We start from the raw sequence: 13,967 nt of genomic DNA, 5'->3' as shown, positions 1-13,967 counted from the left end.
CACGTTTATCTTTGCTGTGTGTACTTGTACCTCTGAGTGGAAGCTGAACTCTTGAGTTCGAGTATCGAAGCATCAGCTGTGACGTTAAAGTCCAAACAGCTCGTTCATTTGACGTGCAAATGAACGAAGGTAACGCCGTTTTCATGTGGATGTGTCACTGAGACACTTTCCACATCCACAGCTCACAAAATGGGAAAACTATAGAAGTATAACAATGAAGAAGTTACTATGTTACGGGTCCCAAGGATGAAGACCTCGATGACAAATATGTTACCTGTAAAAGCAGGTGAAGAGCAGAGTAAGGAAGACACGATGCGTCTCTGCTTTCCTCCAGAACGTGTCTGAGTCTGATTTATTTCACAAATAAATGCTATAAAACACTAAACATGAGCTTTCAATATACTGTTCAGCTGGTTCCTCGTTCACATCAATTACATTTACTTATTTCACAACATCAGTGAAATATACTCTTTTTAACTGGTTCAGTTTCTCAAGTTCACACTTCTTTCCATAACAGCTACATCCTTTTATCATATCAATAAACACATCACATTGTCTTCTGCAGTGTCTTACTGGCTAAACAGTTCTATTCAATAACAGCATTGGTAAATACATTACATTTGTTCCCTCCAGTAATTTACTGGCAAAATCACTATTTAGTGCATCATGAAACACAGCTTGTTGAATCAACCCATGAATGCCTCTGTTAGCTACACAGAGTTGCTCAGAGTGCTTGTGTTACACTAGCTAATCTACTCAGTCACTTTAACAGAACTATTAACATTCACATCTCACAGAACTGATTTGATTGGAGCATTACAACACGTTTGCACAGAGCATAGGAGCGCACTGACTCTGCTTCACGAGCGCTCCACCTAACGAGCGGGCTCGCGGTGCGGTCGCGCGGGACACTCCTCTGGTTTTCTCCCGTGTTTACATATAAATAACTTTGGCGGACCGCCTTAACTCTCCCATTCACATTAACCTGGGTAACCATGGTGACAATAAACAACATTTTCGGTGCGAGCACCGTGTACCGACCTGTAAAAGCAGGTGAAGAGCAGAGTAAGGAAGACACGATGCGTCTCTGCTTTCCTCCAGAACGTGTCTGAGGAAGCAGCGGAAGGTGGGCTCCACTTACTGCTCCCCGAAACCCCGGAGCAAGCACCAAAGTTCCGCCCTCACTGCTTTCTAACATAAAATGAATCCCTGTTACATGGATTTTCTATCCTCTTAAAGAAACTGAAAATAAATACATATAGCAATGAAAAATGTCCCGTTACATGAGTGTTTTACACAAAATAATATTCATGTGGTCATTCCCTCACAGGGGTGCCACAACTACACTGCTGTTTTGACAGAGACACAGTGTGTTTATCTAACTTGGCTGAAGCCAAAGTTCTCCAGACAAATTCAGTCTGTTTCTGCCAAGTGTGAACTCACTGGATGAGCGCCAGATACACAGAATCAAAAAGGGATAAATTACTTTTCTTATGTCATGTTCCCGTCACAAACTGGCTCAAGGAGAGGGGAAGCAGGAGTCCACAGATGAAATGTTCCTATAAATAAAGTGGAATTTATTCAAACTTTACCAAAACTTCAACACATCAAATACAAGCAGTTCAGCAGGGAGTGGATGTGTGTTGCATGTGCCAGGTGGATGCAGAGAGAGGCCAGGGCCACGTTCAAACCTGAACACGCTGCACAGTGTTTTGTTCCATTTGTTAGGGATGAATGAAATGCTTCCTTGAAAGGATGTGTGCAGTCACCAGTGGGCGTGGAAGCATGTGCGCCCTCATTTGGTGGGTGTGCAAGAAAAGTCATCCTGTCACACAGCAATGCCTACATAAATCACACCACTCTGCTTAAAATAATAATGTTTAGTGAAGCAGGTGAAGCAAAGGGCTGCTTTTAATAGGCTGGGAGACCCAGGTGTGCTGCTTTAGCTGCTGAGCCTCTTATGACAGAACAGCGGAGAGTGGTAAGAAGGGAGGAGGGGGTCTGGCTGTGTTTGTGAACGATAGATGGTGTAACTCTGGGCATTTCTCTATCAAAGAGACACTATGCTGTAAGGACATTGAGCTTACATTACATTACATTTTATTTATGTAATGAACACATTTTGAGCTCTTAAAGAAATATAACAAAGGAAAGCTGAACTACAATGATCCATGTAGCAAACACAAACTGTTATATCTCCTTTGGGCTTTTGGAGCCTTGACCTGACTTTTAAAAAAAGCGCCTTCATGCAAACATCGTCGGGTCTGCCGTGATATGTTTACAACGGGACTTCTGCTCCTGAACCTCTGCGCACAGCGTCTGCAGGTCGGGGCTGTACGAAGTCACTTTATCTCTACAGGACTGTAAGCTGTCGTCTGTGAGGCGTGAGCGTGTTTGTTTGAACACAGTTCACGGTGGAGAACAGCTGCTGACATAATGTGGATCCGAAGATCCATAACTGGCCTACCTGGGGCTGAAAGTCTCCATAAATGCAGGCGTTTCGGCGGCTACACCGGCTTCCACGAGTGTGACGCTTATTTTGAGAAAATAATAGAATATAAATGTATTTTTATATTCCAATATCACAATAATCTTCCAATGTAGAACTACAAGTTAAAAAAGAAGTAACATAAATCAAATCCACTTCAGCTAAATACTTCTCATTTATTTCCATCTTACATGCTGTGACTGCAGCCATTCCCACATCTCTGTGAATGGGACTCATGGACATGGATCAGTGGTTGTTGATCAATGGTCCTGAGAATCTGCATAATTAAGATGAAGGAACGGAGCTCCCAGCCCATCGTTCCTGCAGCTGCTTTCAGTCTTTATGCAAATGTCCTGTTTGTAAGACTGAAACCTGCAGCTGAGACTGAAGACGTCACCTGATGATGACGACACGTTTCTCCCACAAAACGCTGCGTCCAGATGAACAGAAGCAACAGACTCACTTTCCTGGATGATTGAGATGCATCAAGACTTCATTGTGTGTTACTTCTCATTCAGCACAGACACATTATTCCTGTTAGGTCATGTCAGCTGTCACTCAGTACAAGCACAACTGTGAACAACACAAACTTCTCTTCAATGTGTCACAGAAACACTAAGTGTGAGAGCCTGTATGACACACAGGACAGACTGTAAGCTCTGCTGGCTGCACAGCACTTTGTAGCAGTTTTCCAACATGTCCTCCACCCGTGATGTCAGTGGTGGGACCCCAGTCACAGCACTCAGCACCACCTCCTTTAAATGGATTTTATAGCAGTTCCTCCCGTTACTCGGTGCAACGCTTCTTAAATGTGTTTTTGCAGGATAAAACACAGCAGGTGGTGTAGAGAGGACGTCAGCTGACGGAGCAGAGGGAGGCAGACTGTGGATAAATGACAGAGTGAGAGGAGAGCAACCATGACAGAAGCACAGGTGTGGCAGATAGAAGTGGCTTTATAGACACTTATTGTCAGTCCTCGTGCATGCTGTGGAAATAAGTGTCTGTGTCATGAGGTGACATGTGAGCTTATCTTTGGTCAATAAAGCTGAACGACCAGTTTTCACTTTGCTTGTTACGCTTGTTTAGTGACGTCTGGGTTTCTGTGGAGCCCGAATTTTGATGAGTTCTGGTGAAATCATCTGAGATCATCTGAGCATCGGTGAAGAGTCAGCAGAGAAAGTGTGGGACAGAAGTTTGCTTTGGACACATGGACTGAAATCAAAAAGTAACAAACAGGATTTCCAATGGACAGTATGGAGAAGTGAAAGTACACAAAGGCTGTGCTGGAACACGTGTGTTACACTTTTTGACAGCTGAGAACAAAACACAATATTTTGCATCATCTCTGCAGTGTCTCTTCTTTCCTCTGCTGTTGTGCTTTTAGCTCCAAACTGTTTCAAATGGTTTGTCAGCAAGCTGACCTCTGACCTCTGCAGTACTAACTCCTGACCCGTACAAAGAGCGGGCGTTTCTGACCTTTGACCTGCAGCTGTATGTCTCTCAGTCTCAGTTCTTCTCTCCGTCACTGATGGAGCAGGTGTAGTTGCTGCTGACAGTCAGTCGTTTGTTTTCTCAGAGTGAGGCTGAAGTCTGAACTGTTCAGAGCATCAGGTCTCATCAACGTGCGCTGCTGTAACGCCGCTTTGTCCTCTGAGATCACCAGGTATGAAACCTGAGTGCTGACAGAGCAGCATGTTCCCCCTCATTCACCTCCACCACCACAGCCAAGGCATGCTGGGAAACTGAGGACACACAGACGGAGAACTGAAGTGTCTGCTGTGTGTTCATCTCAGAGTCCTCACAGGTGACACATTAGCTCCAGAACACCAAGCCAGGTGTTTGAAGCCTGACAGGGATTCTTCCCATCCAGAGGGAGGATTTAGCTGCACAACAATGAACATTAGTGTGTAGTTTAGAAACACAGACTGTGCCTGCACTGCATCTAGTGAAGAAAACTGTTACTGCGAGAGAACGAGGCTCCTTTAAAGCAGCTGATATTAAGGTTGAAAAATCAACAATAAGCTGATGTAATCAACGTTTCACAAAATGGTCAGCAGCTAAAATCTGGAGCCGTTCTTTGGTGGTAATTAACAGTTTGTTCTTGTTAGCTAATTATGTAATTAAAGGTAGCAGCAGAAGCCTTGTGTTGAAAGCCCATTCACTCACACATTCACACAGTATGTGTGTGTCTGTGTTACACTGTGGACATCCCTTCTGTTGGAGCGCCATCTTGTGGCAGGTTTAAGAAATGTTCTTCTTGTAAATCCAAACTGATGCACCTCCATAGCAGACTGTGGAGGCTTTCAGTGACATGAAGACTTGATTTATACTGTCATATTCTCCTGTTACACAAAGCACAGCACGCTGAACATGGATGAACTGAAACTCCCAGCATCTGACTGAGGAAAAGCACAAATCATTCTCACACTGACTCCTGCTTGATTTTAGATTTGCTTTCAAATCCTCACACTTTCATATGAAGCACTAAATGGGCTCCAGACTGTTTATCTCAGCTTCCTGTCAAACACACTGCTGCTCACACCGAGGCTCAGTTTACTCCTCCAGCCTGGCTTAACCTGCTGTCTGTTAAAAACAGTCCCACACTCCTCTGTTTAATCCTTCTGATCAGACTCTTTGATTTTGTATTGTTTTTACCTGAAGTTGTGTTTTTGACATGGTTCTGTCTGTGAAATAAAGCTCACACACACACTGCTACAGTCCTTCATACACTTAGAAACGAAGCTGCTCCTTTCCTCAGTGCTGACACATAAAGAAGAGTTGGTTTTATATCCAACACGTCTCTGTTCCAGAAAACAGCTTCAGCAGCCTCTGAGTCTGAACTTGGAGTTGGTTATAAGCCACAGGCCTGTGTGCACAGCAATGAGGAAATATAATGCAGTAAGTGAAACATGGATGTGTGGAACAGATTATCCCAAAGGTTGATTCTGTTCATCTGGACGTTCTCAGTGAAACATTTGGTCTCTCGGTCAGGTGACTCCTTTAGTCTCAGCTGACTGCAGGTTTCCAAACCTTTGTCACTGGATCACTCACTTCATCTCCAACGTGTCCCTGACACAGACAGCTGGAGCCGTTACAGCAAAATCATTGATCATCGTTTTTAGAACATTAGCTGGTGTTGGTGGGCAGGCTAGCAGTGCTAATTGTTAGCACTAGTTCTGCTGCTCTCCCTTTGTCTCTGTTATTGTTGGTCTTTAGTGAACAATAGAAAGTGTCTTCATGAGACTGTTGCCTAATGTTCAAATGTAGATAACACCACCTGCACCAACCTGTTACACAGCACAACCCTCTGGTGTAGCTTTGCCCATACGGTAAAAAAATATATTTTAAAATACATTTTAAAATATATTTATATATTTAAAATGTATTTTAGCACATATATTTTTTGGCCATTTTTTGTATATTTTGAAATATATTAATAAAATATATTTCAAAATACAATTTAAATGTATTTAAAATCATTCAAAAAAATATAAATTTAACCCTTCATATATTTCTAAGAAAACACATTCACATGTAACATCTGAAAGAAATTTTTATTTGATGTTTAAAACATACATATAGCATATCAATCAAGCAAGGAATATTCATTTTATAAGTTTATTCTCATTACATACTTAAACATTCTAAAAGAAACACACACACATATACATATATGTGTATATATATATATATATATATATATATATATATATATATATATATATATATATATATATATATATATATATATATATATATATTGTGGCGTGGGTGTGGTCCTTGGCCAGCTGCAGAGGAGGCGTGACGCAGTGAGCTCCCGGGGCGGCGCAGGGGCGGGGTGAACAGGTGTGCTGGGATCTGACAGTGATTGTGTCTCTTTATATGTTGGCAGTGACAGACGGAGATGGAGGTGACAGCAGAGAAAGAGAGCGCGGAGTATATGTGTCCACGTACAACCCCGAGTTTAATAAAAAGTTCTGCATTGTCAAAGTCGCTCCGGCTGGTATTTCTTGGGTCCACCGTTACATATATATATATATATATATATATATATATATATATATATATATATATATATATATATATATATATATATAGATATATATATACACACAGTCTCAGTTCCCCCAGCTTTCACTGCAATCCTCAAAGCCCTTCTGGACACGCTGGGAAACCCCTTCCTTACCCCCACTGTAACAAACAAAAGTCACAGTTCTATTACTTTTATCAGAGTTAAAATAAAAATGTGATTTATGTTAGCTGGCTTCATTTAGCAAACAGATATTTCTGTTTATACAGATACAGATATTAATACAGATATATTTTACGCATAATTTACCTCTTTTTTTTTCCTAGATGGGAAGTCTATCCAGTTCACATTACAGTAATGCTAACACCCCTTTTGGTCGTCTCTCCTTACCTTCCAGCATTCATAAATCTGTTGACCTTCTTTGTCTGAGACCAACCACTACAATGCATCATCACCTATTTGTATTGGTAACTTACTTTACAACCTATTTTAATGGTTGCAAAGTAAGTTACTTGTGGTGTATGCAATTTTAGATACACAGAAAGTCTTCACTTACTATATATGGCTGTCATAGTGTCCTTATCAAGGGCAGTTCTTCACTCTGCGCCGATGTCCGTTTTGCTCTGTCCTCCTATAAAAAGCATGAACATTTGAGTGTTTGACTAGTTTTAGATTTCCAAAAATTTGATATTTGTACAACTAAACATTTGAACTACAATTATATGCTATTGAGCGATACTTTTATGGGTAATTTTTGGTAAAGAAACTGGTGACAGAGTTGTAGGCTTTTTAAAGTACTATTAGCTAACCATTTGAACTGACTTTCAAAGCTGATTACCTTTTAAATTGCTGTGGATCAAAACCTCCAGTGGGAAGGCGGCCATTAGAAGAACACGCACCATTGAACCTGAAAATAACAAAAACAAACAAAAAACAGAACAATATATAAGAGTCCGGTAGGGTAATAAATCTCTTCTGAAGCAATATAGTTATTTTGGGTGAAAAACAAAACATTCCTCTAAAATATATATACTGACATCAGCAATCAACATCATGATTGTAATTATTTCCTTTTTAGTACATCTACTGCTGTTTGCATGTGTCAAGCACTACGACTGTATCTATGCATATAAATTCACCATATATATCCAGCAAAAATGTTTTGTTATAGGAAAACAAACAAAGGCATTCAATCAGAGGTGAGAAATTAATTGGGAATATGAATTATAGGTGAACTATTCTTTACCTACTAGCAATCAAGCTTCTTTAACCAAGAAGCTTGAAATATTTGAATGTAAAATAAAATAAATAAATAAATAATAATAAAAATAACATGATGTAATTAAAATGCACAACTTACATTAAGGAAATCTGCATTTGTATCCACAGGCTAAAAGTAAAACAGTAAATGTGTTAGTGATAGTACAGGTATTTGTAAAAAAAAAAAAAAGAGGCAGTAACTGTGACGCTTCTAGTGGGATGCTAAATGCAGAGATTTATATTTACAGTATAATACTGCATGTACGGGTAGCTGTGTTGTGAACTGTAACTGAATATTAGAGAATCTCAGAGAAATTAAATGTATTTATTTTTTTAATTTATCAATCATAAAACCGTCTGTTTTGAAGGCCTGTTACGATAACGACTTTTTGTTGGTCGGTATATTGCACCATAAACAATTGCGACAAGTTATGTCATTGTCATTTTAAGACCATTTTATGTCTTTGAATGTATAATCATAATATAACACCATAATAATGCAAGATCTACACACTTTTGATTGACAAACCAACATCTAATTCTTAAAGTATTTAGATCATTGAAATTAGGAATCAAAATATTAGATACCTTAAAAACTTGAATAAATAGTAAGTTTTCTAACAAATAGAAAACAATGTTATTTAATGTTATTGTTTTGTTATCATTATATTTTATTTTTGTAAATATAATGGCACATAAATTACATCATCAACAATTATTGAGGTCATGTACATGTACTGTGTGTTAAGTCGATATATCGATTATTGTGATAGGCCTACTGTTTTGGTATCATAACGAGCTTGTCAAACATGCATGACCACTAAACAATGTCTAAGCAGTAGTACTGGTCTGAATGACAACAAACATAACTAGTGTTTTGGAAAATCTGTTAGAAAACAGTTATTTCAATAATTATGATTAGCATGTGACACAGACACCGCATAAAAAACTACAACAACAAATACTTACTTTAGGAGGATGGGGGAGGGCAGCATGAGGTTGAGACTTTGACATCTGTAAAAAACAAATTCATGTATTACAAACAAGTCACTTAAAAATACATTAATGTGGCAGACTGTTCCCTGTTCAGATGCAGTGTATAAGTACAATCAGGGCTGTCACAACAATGGGGTGGGGCCAAGTGGCTGCAACCCTAGGTACAATGTGCAGGTATATATAATTACATATAATATATGTGAATAAAGCAAGAATCTGTTTAGGTTAGTCACTGTGCTGACTGATGCTTGCTAGGTTTATATGATTGCAAACTGCACAAAAACAACAACAGCAACAACATTAATGACAATGACAAAAAAAATTACTTACATTTATGTAAATCTCACATTAGGAAGATCTGCATTCGATTTCATGGGCTGAAATAAATAGGCAGAAACATTACTGCTAAAAAAATAAAAAACAAAAACTCTAAAAAGCCTAAAAATGACTGAAAAAGCAAGGAAATGTGGAACATTGTAATTAGCGAACATTAATAAAGCATAACTGTTCTTTGTTTCTAACCTTGGTAAGTACTCTGTAGCCAGAAGGAGAGGTAGGATTTCTGTGAAAGCCAAATTAAATGTGAATAGGCTTTGATAGTTATTGAGAAGGCAGAATAATAAGAAAAGGCAAAAGTACGTCACAATATAATTAATTAAGTTACATATTTTGATTACCAAATTATGGAAGCGTGGAGCTGCCACCCAGGCAAAAGAAAAATAGAGCTGTATCACGTTATGACGTGAAATGTTTATTGTTCTAACATTATGCTTTTCATGTTTGTATAATACAGTGGTTCTTAACCTTGTTGGAGGTACCGAACCCCACCAGTTTCATATGCGCATTCATTGAACCCCTCTTTAGTGAAAAATAAAGTGTGTTTTTTTTTTTCAAATTAGACGTAGATATTTTTTTTACTGGTGCACAAAATGAGCCGTGCACGTCACAGCGGAGGCTCTGCCGAACCCCTGAGACCAACTCACCGAACCCCTAGGGTTCGATCGAACCCAGGTTAAGAACCACTGGTATAATATAATATCACATTATTATAATATACATAATTGTCACGTTCGCACAATATTGTACGGACGTGATAATTATGTACATTTTTCGTACAATGTTGTTCAAACATGTTGTTCAAACATGATAGTATATTGTTAGAACGATAAACTTTTCACGTTATAACGTGATATACTTATATTTCTCTTTTGCCTGGGTGGCAGCTCTACGCTTCCGTTCCAAATACACGAGAATAAAGTAATATTATATGGGAAAAGGCACCTGCTAGCTTGATGATGGAGGCGTCTTAGACTGGCCACCCGCCTTGGCTTCTTGTCGCCACTCCACGAAATAAAGGTCCGTTTCCTCCATGCCGGCTAATTATTCATCCTCATTAAAATCTCGTATATGTTCAGTTGGCAGAATTGAGAATTTTACATCTTCCAACCACTTAATTAACGCGAACATAATCGGCTTGTTTCTTCCCGTCTCCTGTATCCGGCCGTTCCTCTCGCTGTCAGATTTCGCGCCTCAGAGACGTCGTTATTTTTCAAAAAAAAAAAAAGAAGAAAGAAAGAAAGAAACAGCAACAACTACTAAAGAGAGTTTTTGCACGTTCATTGCACATTTGTGGGAATGTTTAAATATTTAATTTTTATTAATTACTTTTCATTATATCTTTATTTTTTAAACCACCGTGGCAATGCGCATGCGCATACACTCCTGCACGCAAAGGGCTTTGGAGTTGACGTAATGTCGCAATGCATTGTGGGAGCGCAGCACCATCTTGGCAGGTCACGAATCAAAACAAGTTTGCTACGAACCATTCTGAAACGTAGCTCAAAAGAAAATGACGGTATAGAGACAGATTCTGTCCAGATGCAAAGAGACGGTACTTGATTGTTGAAATGTGGACCCGTATGAAATATAGCCGTGGAGTAGAAACCCTGAAGACCAAACCACTATTGACTTAGCATGATCTACTCTCATACCTTGTCTGTGGAGTCAGAGCATACACGGCGCACCAATTTCGCAATTATAAATCTCTGGAGGCGCACATCCAATTCACCAAGGACTGGGTACAAGATTTGGCTATTTTTAAGCCTCCACGTTGTGAGTACGCCGTCATTCAAGCAAAGGTAAGTCAGCTTGAGTACTGCGAGTAAAATGCGTTTGATTCCCCCCAACATTCAAATTAGTGCTAGCAAAAATTCATTCGTGAGGGGGAAATTACAGTGAGAACATGTAGAGGCTCTGTTAGAGGGATAACATAGTGAGTTCAGTGCATTGATGTGACATTGTCCTGAAGGATTTAGTTATTCTTTATGGTTAAAGAAATTGCCCTAATTAATTCATATTTATTATAAATAATCCTAATTACACATCTTGCTTCCTTGTTTGTGTCCTGTGTCACTAAAAATACATTCTGTTTTAGTTTTATACATTGATTAATGACCTGCAGAATCTGCTTGTCATATTAGGTGTCCATAATTGTCACTTAAAGTTGAACTTTATGTTTTCTCCCTCCTGAAAGTGATTACATCCTTGCATTACATACTTTAGGTTCATTTTTTGCTGATAGGTTTCTAAAAAGAAACATGCAGATTTAGAATATAACATGCAGCGTTCTATAGATGGATACATAAAAACACTTTATTTGTTACATTTATGATAAATGGATTTGAAAGTAAATAAAACACATTTGTGTCGGCCTTGGCTCATAGTTCTTGTCTTTAAATGAACTTTGTCTGTGTGTGTTTCAGGTCCTGCACTCTTAAAGACTGAATTGCAGCATTGCAGCCACAGGTCATTGTGAGCATCACAGGGAAGGTTGAAGCCGCCCACTGCAGCTGTATGGCTAGAGTCGTGGAGACTTGCAGCCATGTCACTGCTCTTCTGTTTAATGTAGAAGCAACAGTGAGGATCTGTGGCACAAGGACTGTTACAGATGAACCTGCATACTGGGTTTTGCTGGGTAATATGACCAAGATACAGCCAGAGGTTGGCCATAAGATAGACTTCTCCTCTTCAGCTGCCCAAAAAAAAGGTTCTTGATCAAAACATAAACAGACCATTCGTTGTGACAGGTAAAAGAAGCCATCCTCAAAAAAGAAAAGTTCCACCTGCTACTGTGGAGGAGTTGGATCAACTGATGGGACAATATTTTTCCAAGCATAGTTCTGTTCTGAATAACCCATAATGTTTTAATTTAGGGGGCCATGTAAATACTTTGCATTTACTGAATATGTACTTACTAAATACCACTGTTCAAAAGTTGAATAAAGAAACAAAGAAATGTTTGCCTATTTTTAATTAAAAGCACTTTGTAGAACATCACATCAGTTACAATGTAGAAAAAATGTTATGTATAGTTTACAAATGACAAAATGTTCACATAAAATCATGACAGCATTTGTATAATATCACCCACTACTAGCATTCTGTAATTTACTGTCTCTTTTGAAAACTTATCACTTATCACATGGAGAAACCTTTGGAATGCAAGCATGCTGATCCACACAGGTATGCACACAGGTGTACACACGGGTATTCACAGATGCGGACTACAGCTTTCTTGGCTGCTGCCTCAAAGCACACTGTGCGCTGTCTATCCTGCGTGCTGCACAATATCGTTTATTATTTAGTAACTATTGATATCTATGGCTAGCTAGTTTATTGTGATGGTGCTTTTTTTTCTATTATTATGTTGCTCTTTGTTGTTTGCTGTCTCCTCTGTTTTTTTTTTTCTCCATACAGGTGACCCAGGAGTTTTTTTTTGTTGTTTGTTTTTTTCTCTCTCTTCCCCCCTTCTCACCGTCTCTTCCCCCCTTTGGTTTTCTTTCTTTCTCTCCCCCTCTTTCTTTCATTCTTTCCCCCTGTCCTATCCCACAGTTATGTCTGTCCCGTTTGCAACTGAAAATAAAATAAATTCATAATTATAATAAAGGTCAATCAAATGGACCAATATGGCAAGGCCATGATGATCCACTTGGTAAAATAAATCCGCTTGCCATCTTTCTTGGCCTCAAGACAACAATTCTGATGGCTATAGATCCAAACGGGACAAAAAAAATAAAAAAATAAAGTAGTCTCAGAATAGTGAATTAAACCAACATTTATTGTTGATTTTTTTTTTTAACAAGAAAAACATTTTTCAACTGAATAAAAACAATGCCAATAACCAAAATAAATAGAAGCGTACATGAAAACTACACAGTCCTTCACCTTTCTGTCTGATTTTTTTAAGGAAAACAGTTTTTCATTCCACTAAAAACAGGACAAACCCACCAGCATGAACATTAAATAAACTATTACAATTGTAAAACAAAACTCATTTACAAAATGTAATAATTATCAGTGGGTCCCAGGAAATAGAATGTGACATGGGATTTAGATTTCCGTTACCAGGATGGTCGGGTTCAGCGTAGTCTTTATCACCACCTGTCAAAGACACATCATCAATATTCATGTTTGCTCAGGTTATTCACTTGTTCACATCTGTCTGAGATCATTCATACTGTTGTATGGATGTGTGTACAGTATGTATATAATTATCAGCTATGTAAAAGATATTATCATCTCTGTTCTTACCTAGTTGGAAGTCCTCCATTCAAACTCAGAGAGCCGCTGGAGGAAGGTGGTGATCCGAGGGCTGATGCTTGTAACCTTCCTCTTTACGACACGACCTGTCTTGCGGCTTGTACCAAGTTTTGCAGGGCATTTTGTTCCCATGTCTGGATTGATCCTCACAAAGAACCTTTTAACGGAAAAAAGGCTGCTTTAATTTCAAAATTAAAACATACGTTACAGCAATCACCTATATGTTTCTGCAACTGTAAAAAGAGAAGGAGAAAAAAAAAAAAGAAGAGAAAAAAAAAAAAAAAGAAAGAAAACTTATCACTACATAAACAGCACAAGACTTAAGAGTATTTAACAAGAGCATTTTTCCCTGGTTTTACTACCACACTGGGGCACATGTTCACCAAAACGCAGCAAACCTTTGCCATCTTATCCAGGAAGGTCACCTTTTTACCCTCACATGGAAGAAGTAATCTGATTGGCATGGTGGTATGTAGCATGTAGTTTGAAGCAGGGATTTCGTAGTGCCCCATGTGTAGTGTTGGAACCCAGTCAGGATTTGTTTCATTCATTTCATAGGCTGGTTTGTTGCAATAATGCCAAATAATTAGCAAC

The 13,967-nt window shown here is 38.8% G+C and overlaps 2 long non-coding RNA genes across 2 annotated transcripts; one reads left to right on the top strand and one right to left on the bottom strand.

The window, feature by feature from the left end:
- Positions 1-7,053: 7,053 nt before the first annotated feature.
- LOC146640627 (uncharacterized) lies at positions 7,054-9,598 on the bottom strand. The gene is made up of 6 exons (XR_014909998.1): positions 9,297-9,598; positions 9,105-9,151; positions 8,748-8,792; positions 7,879-7,908; positions 7,357-7,425; positions 7,054-7,149 (listed from the first exon to the last, which is right to left on the bottom strand). It is a non-coding gene; the product is annotated as an uncharacterized LOC146640627 (long non-coding RNA).
- A 469-nt stretch (positions 9,599-10,067) lies between these two features.
- Positions 10,068-12,069, top strand: LOC146640626 (uncharacterized). Its single transcript, XR_014909991.1, has 2 exons — positions 10,068-10,912; positions 11,537-12,069. It is a non-coding gene; the product is annotated as an uncharacterized LOC146640626 (long non-coding RNA).
- The last annotated feature ends 1,898 nt before the right edge of the window (positions 12,070-13,967 follow it).

Source organism: Rhamphochromis longiceps, unplaced genomic scaffold, assembly GCF_057381845.1.
Source record: "Rhamphochromis longiceps isolate RC_006_pf unplaced genomic scaffold, R_longiceps_female_GT1.1 unmapped_scaffold_4, whole genome shotgun sequence".
NCBI classification, from domain to species: domain Eukaryota; kingdom Metazoa; phylum Chordata; class Actinopteri; order Cichliformes; family Cichlidae; genus Rhamphochromis; species Rhamphochromis longiceps.
Note: the sequence above shows the minus strand (reverse complement) of the source record. Positions and strands in the feature narration are given on the sequence as shown.